Source organism: Papio anubis, chromosome 17, assembly GCF_008728515.1.
Source record: "Papio anubis isolate 15944 chromosome 17, Panubis1.0, whole genome shotgun sequence".
NCBI classification, from domain to species: Eukaryota; Metazoa; Chordata; class Mammalia; order Primates; family Cercopithecidae; genus Papio; species Papio anubis.
In genome coordinates this window covers 24999541-25011275 of record NC_044992.1, presented here as the reverse complement: position 1 = coordinate 25011275, position 11735 = coordinate 24999541, and the positions used below count along the sequence as shown (strand labels likewise).

At 46.2% G+C, this 11735-nt stretch overlaps 1 long non-coding RNA gene across 1 annotated transcript; it reads right to left on the bottom strand.

The window, feature by feature from the left end:
- Positions 1 to 413: 413 nt before the first annotated feature.
- Positions 414 to 11303, bottom strand: LOC103878721. The gene is made up of 2 exons (XR_004179383.1): positions 10705 to 11303; positions 414 to 702 (listed from the first exon to the last, which is right to left on the bottom strand). It is a non-coding gene; the product is annotated as an uncharacterized LOC103878721 (long non-coding RNA).
- Between the last annotated feature and the right edge of the window lie 432 nt (positions 11304 to 11735).

Here is an 11735-nt window from a genome sequence, read left to right as displayed (position 1 = left end):
AGCCCGGGTAACACAGTAAGACCTTATCTCAAAAAATAAACAAACACATAAAATAAAATAATGCAAAGAAACTACGTCAGGAAACACGACCGGATGCGGTGGCTCATGCCTGTAATCCCAGCACTTTGGGAGGCTGAGGCGGGTGGATCACCTGAGGTAAGGAGTTCGAGACCAGCCTGGCCAACATGGGGAAACTCCGACTCTACTAAAAATACAAGTATCAGCTGGGCGTGGTTGCGGGTGCCTGTAATCCCAGCTACTTGGGAGGCTGAGTAATGAGAATCGCTTGCACCCAGGAGGCAGATGTTGCAGTGAGCTGAGATTGCACCACTGCACTCCTGCCTGGGCGACAAGAGCAAGACTCCATCTCAAAAAAAAAAAGAAACGACATCAGGAAACAATGCCACAGGACCTTGTGTTTGACCTCTTTTATTTCTCTCCTTGATACAGAAAGCACCCAATTGGTGCCTAATAAATGCACACTAAAGGCTTTGCCTCCTTTGAGGTGCTGGAGCAGCGAGACTGGCTGGGAGCCACATGAAGTCCTGGAGCCACAGTGTCCTCTAGTGGGAAACTGAGGCCACAGCACTCCACAGAGTTGAAGACACACAGTGCGGTGCCAGAGCTGGGCAGTTTCCCTAAAGTGACCCGGATTAGTCTCAGTGCAGGCACCAGGGCAGACTTCCAGGGCTGTTTTCATGCCTGGAAAAAAAAAAAAACAAACAACACACTCTACAAGACGTGTTTTTCTGCACGTATTACTCAGAAAGCCACTGCAGCCACATTTGTTCCTTAAAATTCATTTGTCAGCCAATTTACGGGTCTAGGAGATGATTATAGGCTAACATCACAGAAAGAAACCAGATATTTGCTGCCTCTGATGGAAGTATACAGCACCCCCTAAGTATTTTTGCTGTAGAATAGAACCTGAATCTGTTTAAGTCTCTAGATCCAATTCACAGGAAATACATTGGTCATTAATGAATAAACACATTTAGAAGAATATGTTGAATGACACCACAGGGATATGATCAGGAAAATCCATACCATAGGAAACTATAGGACAAATCTCCTAGTTTCGTCATATATATATATATGTATGTATGTATGCATATTTGATCCTGAGTTTAAAAAATCAAGCGAAAAAAAAAAAACTTGTTTAAAGACTTGGGGTGATCCAAACACTGTATATTTGATTTTAAGGAATTGTGCGTTTTTTTGAGACAGGGTCTTGTTCTGTTGCTAAGGTTGGAGTGCAATGGTGTCATCGTGTCTCACTGCAGCCTCGACATCCCAGGCTCAATCAATCTTCCTACCTCAGCCTTCTGGGAATCTGTCACTACAGGCCCGCACCACCACGCCCACCTAATTTTTGTATTTCTTTGTCGACATCGGGTCTTGCCATATTGCCCAGGCTGGTCTTGAGCTCCTGAGCTCAAGCGATCTGCCCACCTTGACCTCCCAACGTGCCAGGATGAGCCAACATGCTTGGCCAGTAGTTATTTTTAAAGTGTGAAGATAGTATTGTGGTTTGGTTTGGTTTGAAGATTCTTTATATTTTAGAGGTACACACTGAAGTATTTTCAGATGAAATAATGGGCTATCTGGGATTTGTTCAGCATGATTCCAGAGGGGGTGGGGGAACAATGAAACAGATAGACCATGTTGGGAAGCGTTGAAGTTTGGTGGTGGGTACGTGACAGATCATTATACTAGTCTACTTTTGTTTTTATTTGAACATTTTAAAAATATATATTTTAAAAGCCTTGCCGGGCGCGGTGGCTCACGCCTGTAATCCCAGCACTTTGGGAGGCCGAGGCAGGCGGATCACGAGGTCAGGAGATCGAGACCATCCTGGCTAACACAGTGAAACCCTGTCTCTACTAAAAACACAAAAAATTAGCCGGGTGCTGTGGCGGGTGCCTGTAGTCCCAGCTACTCCGGAGGCTGAGGCAGGAGAATGGCGTGAACCCGGGAGGCGGAGCTTGCAGTGAGCCCAGATCGCGCCACTGCACTCCAGCCTGGGCGACAGAGCGAGACTCCGTCTCAAAAAAAAAAAAAAAAAAAGCCTTATTTTGCTGCCTCTGTGAGAAAACTATTTGACAGCTTCTGTAGGATGGGGTGTTACAGATTGCTTTCACCAAGCACATCTGAGAAGTATGGTCAGAATCGGGTGAATCGCTATGCTTTAAAACTTGAGGGTCAGGTACAGTGGCTCATGCCTGTAATCCCAAGACTTTGAGAGGCAGAGGTGGGAGGATCGCCTGAGCTTAGGATGTTCAAATCCAGCTTGGGCAATATAAGGAGACCTCACCTCTACAAAAAAATTTAAAAAGCTGGGGGCAGGGGTGTGGGCCTGTAGTCCCAGCTACTCAGGAGGCTGAGGTAGGAAGATTGCTTGAGCCCAGGAGATGGAGGCTGCAGTGAGCCGTGATGGCGCCACTGAACTCCAGCTTGGGCGACAGAGACCCTGTCTCAAAAAAATAAATAAAACGGCACCATTTGAAAGAGCTTCTGTTCTTTTATTTACCCCTGGATCATAGGGTGGGAAGAGGCCAAGAACCAGTGGACAGGTGGTTTAAGGGCGGCTTTGACAAATGCTCTGACTCGAGGAAGCCAGTCGCACCTATGCTCCAGGCAATCTCCAGACTGTCTCCATGACCCTCTCTCTTGAACAGTAACTCCTGACCAGAACTTCCCAAGAAAACCTCAGCAAGTGTATAGGTGGATTAAGCACCTCCTGCGTCCTTTGCAACTATCATTCTCCCCTCTGCACCAGCTTATATAAACACAGCTGTATCAGCAGCCCGCCAGCTGCCAACTCTCCTAGAAGATATTCGGCATTTTCCTATTCTGGCTAAAAATAAGTCTCAGGCTCTCCTGGGCATCTGCAGGTGGAGTGCTCATTCTGCCATGCTGGAGTTTTCTTAAGATGCTGGAAGAAAGAAACATGGAATTACTTGTATCATGTTCATGGCAGAAGCTCTGCTCCTTCCTTTGGGAAATGGTCACAAGCATAACTGAAGCTGAAAGGAGCCCTTCTGCCTGTCCCTAAAGGTCTTCACTAACTGGGTACTAACCTCGAACACGGCATCTGCAGACAGAGGGCATGGGTTCAAGTCCCAGTCCTGCTGCTTACCTAGGTCTGGGACAGGTTCCTTAAACTCCTTTAGCCTTAGTTCTTTTATAATGGGCATGATAGTAATATCTACACCTCTTGGTTATGATAAATGACATGTGAAAAGGGCTTTGGAAATAGCTCTATAAATGTGCTAATTTTTTTCCTTCTTTTTTTTTTTTTTTTTTTAGACGGAGTTGCATGACTCTTATTGCCCAGGTTGGAGTGCAATGGTGCGATCTAGGCTCATTGCAACCTCCGCCTCCCAGGTTCAAGTGATTCTCCCGCCTTAGCCTCTTGAGTGGCTGGGATTACAGACATGCACCACCACACCTGGGTAATTTTGTATTTTTGGTAGAGACGGGGATTTCTCCATGTTGGTCAGGCTGGTCTCAAACTCCCGACCTCAGGTGATTTGCTTGTCTTAGCCTCCCAAAGTGCTAAGATTACAGGTGTGAGCCACCGCACCCAGCCTATTTTTTCCTTCTTCTTATACTCTCCCACCCACCCCCTTGGACCAACAGGCTCTCATTTATACACTCAACAAACACTTGAGACATTTTAAGAAAACTTCAGACCAATATCCCTCGTGAACATAGGTTCAGACATTCTTAAAATGTTGGCAAGTCAACTCTAACATATATGAATAGAATAATACATCGTGACCAAATGGGGTTAATTTAGCACAGCAACTTGGTTTAACATTTGCAAATCCATGTTGGCTGGGCATGGTGGCTCATGCCTGTAATCCCAGCACTTTGGGAGGCTGAGGCAGGAAGATTGCTTGAGCTCGGGAATTTGAGACCAGCCTGGGCAACATTATGAGACCTTATAATGAGACTTTGTTTCTAAAATGTCAGCTAGGCATCGTGGCACATGCCCATTGTACCAGCTACTTGGGAGACTGAGGTGGGAGGATTGCTTTAGCCTGGGTGATCGAGGCTGCAGTGAGCCGAGATCAAGGCTGCAGTGAGCCATGATTGCACCACTGCACTCCCGCCTGGGAGGCAGAGATCCTATCTAAAACAAAACAAAACCGAAACTATGTTATTTACCATATTAACAGACTGAAGAAGAAAAAACATACGATAATTTCAATAGATGTGGAAAATCATCTGACAAAATTCAACATCTATTTATGATAGGAACTCTCAGGTGGTTGCTGTCCCAGCAACAGCCTGAAGGTGGGCAAAGGGGGAAGGAGGGAGACCAGTTAGAAGCCTATTCCATCAATCCCAGCTAGAGAAAGACTAGGGAGAGAATTGAATCATGACGGTGGTGAGAGGTGGTCACTCTCTGATTATCTTTTTTTTTGTTTGTTTTTTTGTTTGTTTGTTTGTTTTTTTTGAGACGGAGTCTCGCTCTGTGGCCCAGGCTGGAGTGCAGTGGCTGGATCTCAGCTCACTGCAAGCTCCACCTCCTGGGTTTACACCATTCTCCTGCCTCAGCCTCCCGAGTAGCTGGGACTACAGGTGCCCGCCACCTCACCCGGCTAGTTTTTTGTATTTTTTTTAGTAGAGACGGGGTTTCACCGTGTTAGCCAGGATGGTCTCGATCTCCTGACCTCGTGATCCGCCCGTCTCGGCCTCCCAAAGTGCTGGGATTACAGGCTTGAGCCACCGCGCCCGGCCTGATTATCTTGAAGGTAGGCCCAACAGGATTTGCTAATAGAATGACTGTAGGGAGTGAGGGAAAGAAAGTATCCAATAAGGATGACTCAAATATTTTTGGACTGATCAACTGAAAAGCTAAAGTTGTGGTTAATAATGATGGGGAAGATGGTGGGCACAGCAGATTTTGGTGGAATAGATCAAAAGTTTAATTTTGGACATGTTGAGTTTGAGATATACATTGAGCATCCAAGGTAAGACGTCTAATAGGCAGAAGATATATGAATCCAACGATAAAGAGAGAGACCATATTTGGGCTCTAAATTTGGGAGGCTTCAGCATATAGTTGGTGTTTAAAGTTAGGAGAGAAATAAAATTACCAAAAATCTGAGAAGAGACAGAAAAAGGTGTAAGAGTACTGGCCTGTGTCGCTCACCGTGCGGATACGATGGGGAAGACAATACGGCAAAGAAGCCGAATAGTGAAGACCGAGATTATGGAACCAGAGAAGCAGACAGTGCTCTGAGGAGAAAGGAAATGTGTCAGACACTGTTGCTGAGGGTAAGACGACGGCTGAGATCAGATGCTGTTGTTGAGGGTAAGACAGTGGCTGAGATCAGACGCTGTTGTTGAGGTAAGACGGTGGCTGAGATCAGACGCTGTTGTTGAGGGTAAGACGGTGGCTGAGATCAGACGCTGTTGTTGAGGGTAAGACGGTGGCTGAGATCAGACGCTGTTGACGAGGTAAACGGTGGCTGAGATCAAGGCAGCTGTTGTTGAGGTAGAGCGGTGGCTGAGATCCAGGCGCTGTTATTGAGAATAAGATGGTGGCTGAGATCAAGCGTATTGTTGAGTAGGCAGTGCTGAAATCAGATACTGTTATTGAGTAAAACCCAGTAGCTGAGAATCAAAGATACTGTTGAGGTAAGAGCAGGTAGCTGAGATCAGATGCTGTTGCTGAGGGTAAGACGGTGGCTGAGAACTGATTGTTGAATTTGGCAATGTGGAGGACATTGGAGACCTTTACAAGAGCAGTTTCGGTATGGTAGGGGAGGCAACAAGCTGGGAGGAGCGGCTCAAGACAGAATAGGAACATCAATCTCTTCGAAAACTCTTCCAAAAAATAGAAAAGGAGAGAACACTTCCCAACTCATTCTATGAGGCCAGTATTACCATGAAAAGTGTTACTTGGGGCCGGGCGCAGTGGCTCATGCCTGTAATCCCAGCATTTTGAGAGGCCGAGGTGGGCGGATCACGAGGTCAGGAGATTGAGACCATCCTGGCTAACACAGTGAAACCCCATCTCTACTAAAAATACAAAAAATTAGCCGGGCGTGGTGGTGGGCACCTATAGTCCCAGCTACTCGGGAGGCTGAGGCAGGAAAATGGCGTGAACCTGGGAGAGGGAGGTTGCAGTGAGCTGAGATCATGCCATTGCACTCCAGCCTGGGCGATAGAGCGAGACTCTGTCTCAAAAAAAAAAAAAAGAAAAGTGTTACTTGGATAACAAAACTAGACAGAGACATCACAAGAAAACTATACAATGATACGCCTTATGCTATAGATGCAAACGTCCTCAACAAAATACTAACAAACTGAATCCAACAACATATAAAAAGAAGTATATACCATGACCAAACAGGATTTTCCCAGAAATGCGAGATTGGTTCATCATACAAAAATCAATGTAATACATATACTCTATGAATAGAATAAAGGACAAAAAACAAATGATCATTTCAGTAAACAAAAAAAAGCACTTGATAAAATCCAATGTTGCTTCATTATAAAAACACTCAACAAACTAGGAGGAGAATTGGTTTAATCTGATGAAAGACATCTGTGAAAGACCCACAGCTCAGCCTGGGCAACATGGCGAAACCCTGTCTCTACTAAAACATACAAACATTAGCCAGAGGCTGGGTGTGGTGGCTCACCCCTATAATCCCAGCACTTTGGGAGGCCGAGGTGGGCAGATTGCTTGAGGTCAGGAGTTCAAGACCAGCCTGGCCAACATAGCAAAACCCCATCTGTACTAAAAATACAAAAATTAGCTGGGCATGGTGGCACGTGCCTGTAATCCCAGCCATTCGGGAGGCTGAGACAAGAGAATTGCTTGAACCCAGGAGGCGGAGGTTGCAGTGAGCTGAGATTGTGCCACTGTACTCCAGCCTGGGTGACACAGCAAGACTCTGTATCTGAAGAAAAAAACAAAAAAGGCTGGGCGCAGTGGCTCACGTCTGTGATTCCAGCACTTTGGGAGGCCGAGGCAGGTGGATCACGAGGTCAGGAGATCGAGACCATCCTGGCTAACATGGTGAAACTCCGTCTCTACTAAAAATACAAAAATATTAGCTGGGCTTGGTGGTGGGCGCCTGTCATCCCATCTGCTGGGGAGGCTGAAGCAGGAGAATGATGCGAACCCGGGAGGCGGAGCTTGCAGTGAGCCGAGATTGGGCCACTGCACTCCAGCCTGGGCGACTGAGCAAGACTCCGTCTCAAAACAAACAAACAAACAAACAAACAAAACAGAATTAGCCAGGCGTGGTGGTGTGTGCCTGTGATCCCAGTCACTTGGGGGCTGGGAGGCTTGCTTGAGCCCAGGAGGCGGAGGTTGCAGTGAACCAAGATCATGCCACTGCACTACAGGCTGGATAAAAGAGCAAGACCCTGTCTCAAAAAATAAAAAAAATAAAAAAGAGAAAACCCACAGTTAACCCGTAACTTACTCCTGAAAAGACTGAATGCTTTCCCCCCTAAGAACAAAACAAGGATGTCTGCTCTTGTCATTTGTACTTAACATTGTACTGAGAGGTCTAGGCCGGGCAATTAAGAAAGAAAAATAAGTAAAAGACATACACTTTGGAAAGGAAGGAATAAAACTATCTCTAATTGCAGATGACATGGTCTTACGTATAGAAAGTCCTAGGCCTGGTGTGGTGGCTCACGCCTAATTCCAGCACTTTGGGAGACCAAGGAGGGAGGATTGCTTGAACCCAGGAGTTGGAGATCAGGCTGGGCAACATGGCAAGACTGTGTTTCCACCAAAAAAAAAAAAAAAAAAAGGGAAAGAAAGAAAGAGTAGCCGGGCACAGTGGCTCACGTCTGTAATCCCAGTACTTTGGGGGGCTGAAGCGGGCCGATCACCTGAGGTCAGGAGTTCGAGACCAGCCTGACCAACATGGAGAAACCCTGTCTCTACTAAAAATACAAAAATAAATTAGCCTGGCATGGTGGCACATGCCTGTAATCCCAGCTACTCTGGAGGCTGAGGCAGGAGAATCACTTGAACTCGGGAGGCAGAAGTTTCCATGAGCCGAGATGGAGCCATTGCACTTCAGCCTGGGTAACGAGAGCAAAACTCTGAAAAAAAAAAAAAAAAAAGAAAAGAAAAGAAAGAAAGAAAGAGAAAAAAGCTGCGTGTGGTGGCATGTGCCTGTGGTCTCAGCTACCGGGGAGGCTGAAGTGGGAGGATCACATGAGCCTGGGAGGCAGAGGTTGCAGTGAGCCGAGATCATGCCACTGTACTCCAGCCTGGGCAACAGAATGAAACCCTGTCATAAAAAAAGAAAAGAAAATTGAAAACATATGCCCATACAAAACCTTGCATATGAATGTTTGTAGCATTACTGATAATAATGAAAAGGAGGAAACAACCCAAAATATCCATAATTTTTTTTTTTGAGACAGAGTCTTGTTCTGTTGCCCAGGTGATCTCGGCTCACTGCAACTTCCACCTCCTGGGTTCAAGTGATTCTCATGTCTCAACTTCCCCAGTAGCTAGAATCACAGGCATGCACCACCACGCCCAGCTAATTTTCATATTTTCAGTAGAGATGGGGTTTCGCCATGTTAGTCGGGCTGGTCTCGAACTCCAGCCTCAAGTGATCTGCCTGCCTTGGTGGATCCACATATTGTATGATTCCATTTACATAAAATATTTAGAAGAGGCAAATTCGTAGAGACAGAAAGTAGATTAGTGATTACCAGGGGTTCGGAGAAAGGACTGGGGAGGGACTGCTAATGGGTACAGTTTCTTTCTGGAGTGATGAAATGAGATAGTGGTGATGGTTGCACAAGTTTGTGACTATACTAAAAAGCCACTGAATTGTACATGCTAAAAAGGTGAATTTTATGGAGTGTGAGCTATATCTCAGGTTCTGAAAAGAGACAGAATAGGAGACACTGAGGAAACTCTTTCAAGCAAGTTATAAAGGGAACAGAGAAATATGGACGAAGAGATATTTTTTTTTCATATGGGGGAAATAACTTTGTTAGTAAATCCAGAGGAAAACAAATCAAAGATCCAAGAAAGACAGGGGGAACTGTTGAAGGATGCAGACGACAGAGGGCAGAATCTAGTGCTTAACCGAAGGAGCTGCCCAGGGACAGTTTCTCTGTAGTCACAGAAGGGAAAATACAGCAGATATGTGCAAGTCTAGGTAGGTGGGCGCGCACGGGATAAGAGCTGGATGAGATTCTCTTCCAAGTGCTCTCCTTCAGAGAGCTTGGTCTGTTTTCCTTCAACATCTTGCTTATAGCCTCCTATTTCAAAACGTGCCTGCCAAGAAAGCACACTTGCTTCCAAGAAAACAAGCAAGAAATCAAACAAACCAATCCCCTAAAATCATCTGCCCTGAAAGCTTTATTCCTTTTCCTCAAGACAGGGTCTTGCTCTGTCATCCAGGCACAATTATAGCTCACTGCTGGCCCCAACAGCTTTAAAAAATGAATTCCAGCCAGGGACACAGTGGCTTATGCCTGTAATCCCAGCACTTTGGGAGGCCGAGGCAGGAGGACTGCTTTAACTTAGGAATTTGAGCCTGGGCAATCTAGCAAGACCTCACCTCTTCTAAAAATTTTTTTAAACTAGTCAGGTGTGGTGGCATGTGCCTGTAGTCCCAGGTTCTTGGGAGGTTGAGGTGGGAGGATTGCCTGAGCCCGAGAGGGCGAGGCTGCAGTGAACTATGATTGTCACTGTACTCCCTGATGAGCAAGAGTGAAACCCCAACTCAAAAAAAAAAAAAAAAAAAAAAATTCCATCTCAAACTGGTCATTCTGAATTTTTTCAACAATGTTATTTATTTCTATGTTATTTTAATCTATTTTTGAAATTAAATTTTATTATTAAAGACTGATACTTGCTCAAATGAAATCCAAAAGGTATAGAAAGCAAATCTCTTTCCCACCTGTCCCCAGCCCTCCTCCTTGAGGCCAGTTTATTGTATATCCTCTGAGAGGTAGTCTACGCATAATTGCATATTTATCCCTCCTCCCTTTTTAATTAATTTATTTATTTATTTATTTATTTTTGAGATGGAGTCTTGCTCTGTCGCATAGGCTGGAGTGCAGTGGCGCGATCTCAGCTCACTGCAAGCTCTGCCTCCTGAGTTCATGCCCTTCTGCCTCAGCCTCCTGAGTAGCTGGGACTACAGGTGCCCGCCACCACACCCAGCTAATTTTTGTATTTTTTTCCGTAGAGACGGGGTTTCACCGTGTTAGCCAGGATGGTCTCAATCTCCTGACCTTGTGATCCACCCGCTTCAGCCTCCCAAAGTGCTGGGATTACAGGCGTGAGCCACCGCGTCCAGCTCTCTCTTCCCTTTTTAAAACCACAAATAGTGGCCGGGCGCGGTGGCTCACGCCTGTAATCCCTGCACTTTGGGAGGCCGAGGCGGGCGGATCACGAGGTCAGGAGATCGAGACCATCCTGGCTAACACGGTGAAACCCCGTCTCTACTAAAAACACAAAAAATTAGCCGGGCGCGGTGGCGGGCGCCTGTAGTCCCAGCTACTTGGGAGGCTGAGGCAGGAGAATGGCGCGGACCCGGGAGGCGGAGCTTGCAGTGAGCCGAGATCGCGCCACTGCACTCCAGCCTGGGCGACAGAGTGAAGACTCCGCCTCAAAAAAAAAAACAAAAAACAAAAACAAACAAACAAACAAAAAAAAAAACCACAAATAGTATCCAGACTTACCTGGTATTCTGCATCATGCTGTTTTCACTGAAGATACATCTTGGAGACTGCTTCATATCAGTACATACAGCACTGATACATTCGTTTTCATAACTGCCATGACATGGTGGTCCTAAAACATGTTCACAGAGTCCTTGATACTTCTCCTTTCAAGAGGTGGCTTGATTCCCCTCCCCAAACATGTGTGCTGGACTTAGTGACATGCTTCTGTAGAACAGAATACAGCAGAAGCAATGATGTGTGCCCTCTGAGACTAGGTCAAACAAGACAGTGTAACTTCCTCCTGTTTTCTATCTCTTGGGTCCCTTGCTCTGGGATCAGCCAACTGTCATGTCATTCAAGCAGCCGTGTGAAGAGAGGCCCATGTGGTGAGAAGCTGAGGCCTCCTGCCAATGGCTACTGTGCCATCTTGGAAAGGGATCTCCCAGCCCCAGTCAAGCCTTCAGGTGACTGCAGCCCTGGTTGACAGTCTGAATACAATCTAATTAGTGACCTGGAGCCAGAATCACCCAGCTAAATTGCTCCCAAATTCCTGACCCACAGAGACTGTGAGATAACACGTTTATTTTAAGCTGCCAAGTTTTGGGATAATTTCTTACGCATCTGCCTCCCAAAGTGCTGGGATTACAGGCTTGAGCCACCGCGCCCGGCCACACACTTTTTTTTTTGAGATAGGGTCTTGCTGTGTCACTCAGGCTAGAGGGCAGTGGCATGATCTCAACTCACTGCAACCTCTGCTTCCTCAGCTCATGAGATCCTCTCACCTCAGCACCCTGAGTAGCTGGGACTACAGGCGTACAGTTCCATGTCTGGCAAATTTTTAAATTTTTTTTGTAGAGATGGGTAGAGACCATGTTGCTCAGGCTGGTCTCGAACTCCTGGACTCAAGCAATCCGCCTGCCTTGGCCTCCCAAAGTGCTGGATTCCAGGTGTGAGCCACCACACCCCGCCAGCAATAGATAATTAAGACACGTGTTTAAGATAAATGTGTCCTATCTCCTCCATCATCCCATTTCAATATGAAAAGCCCT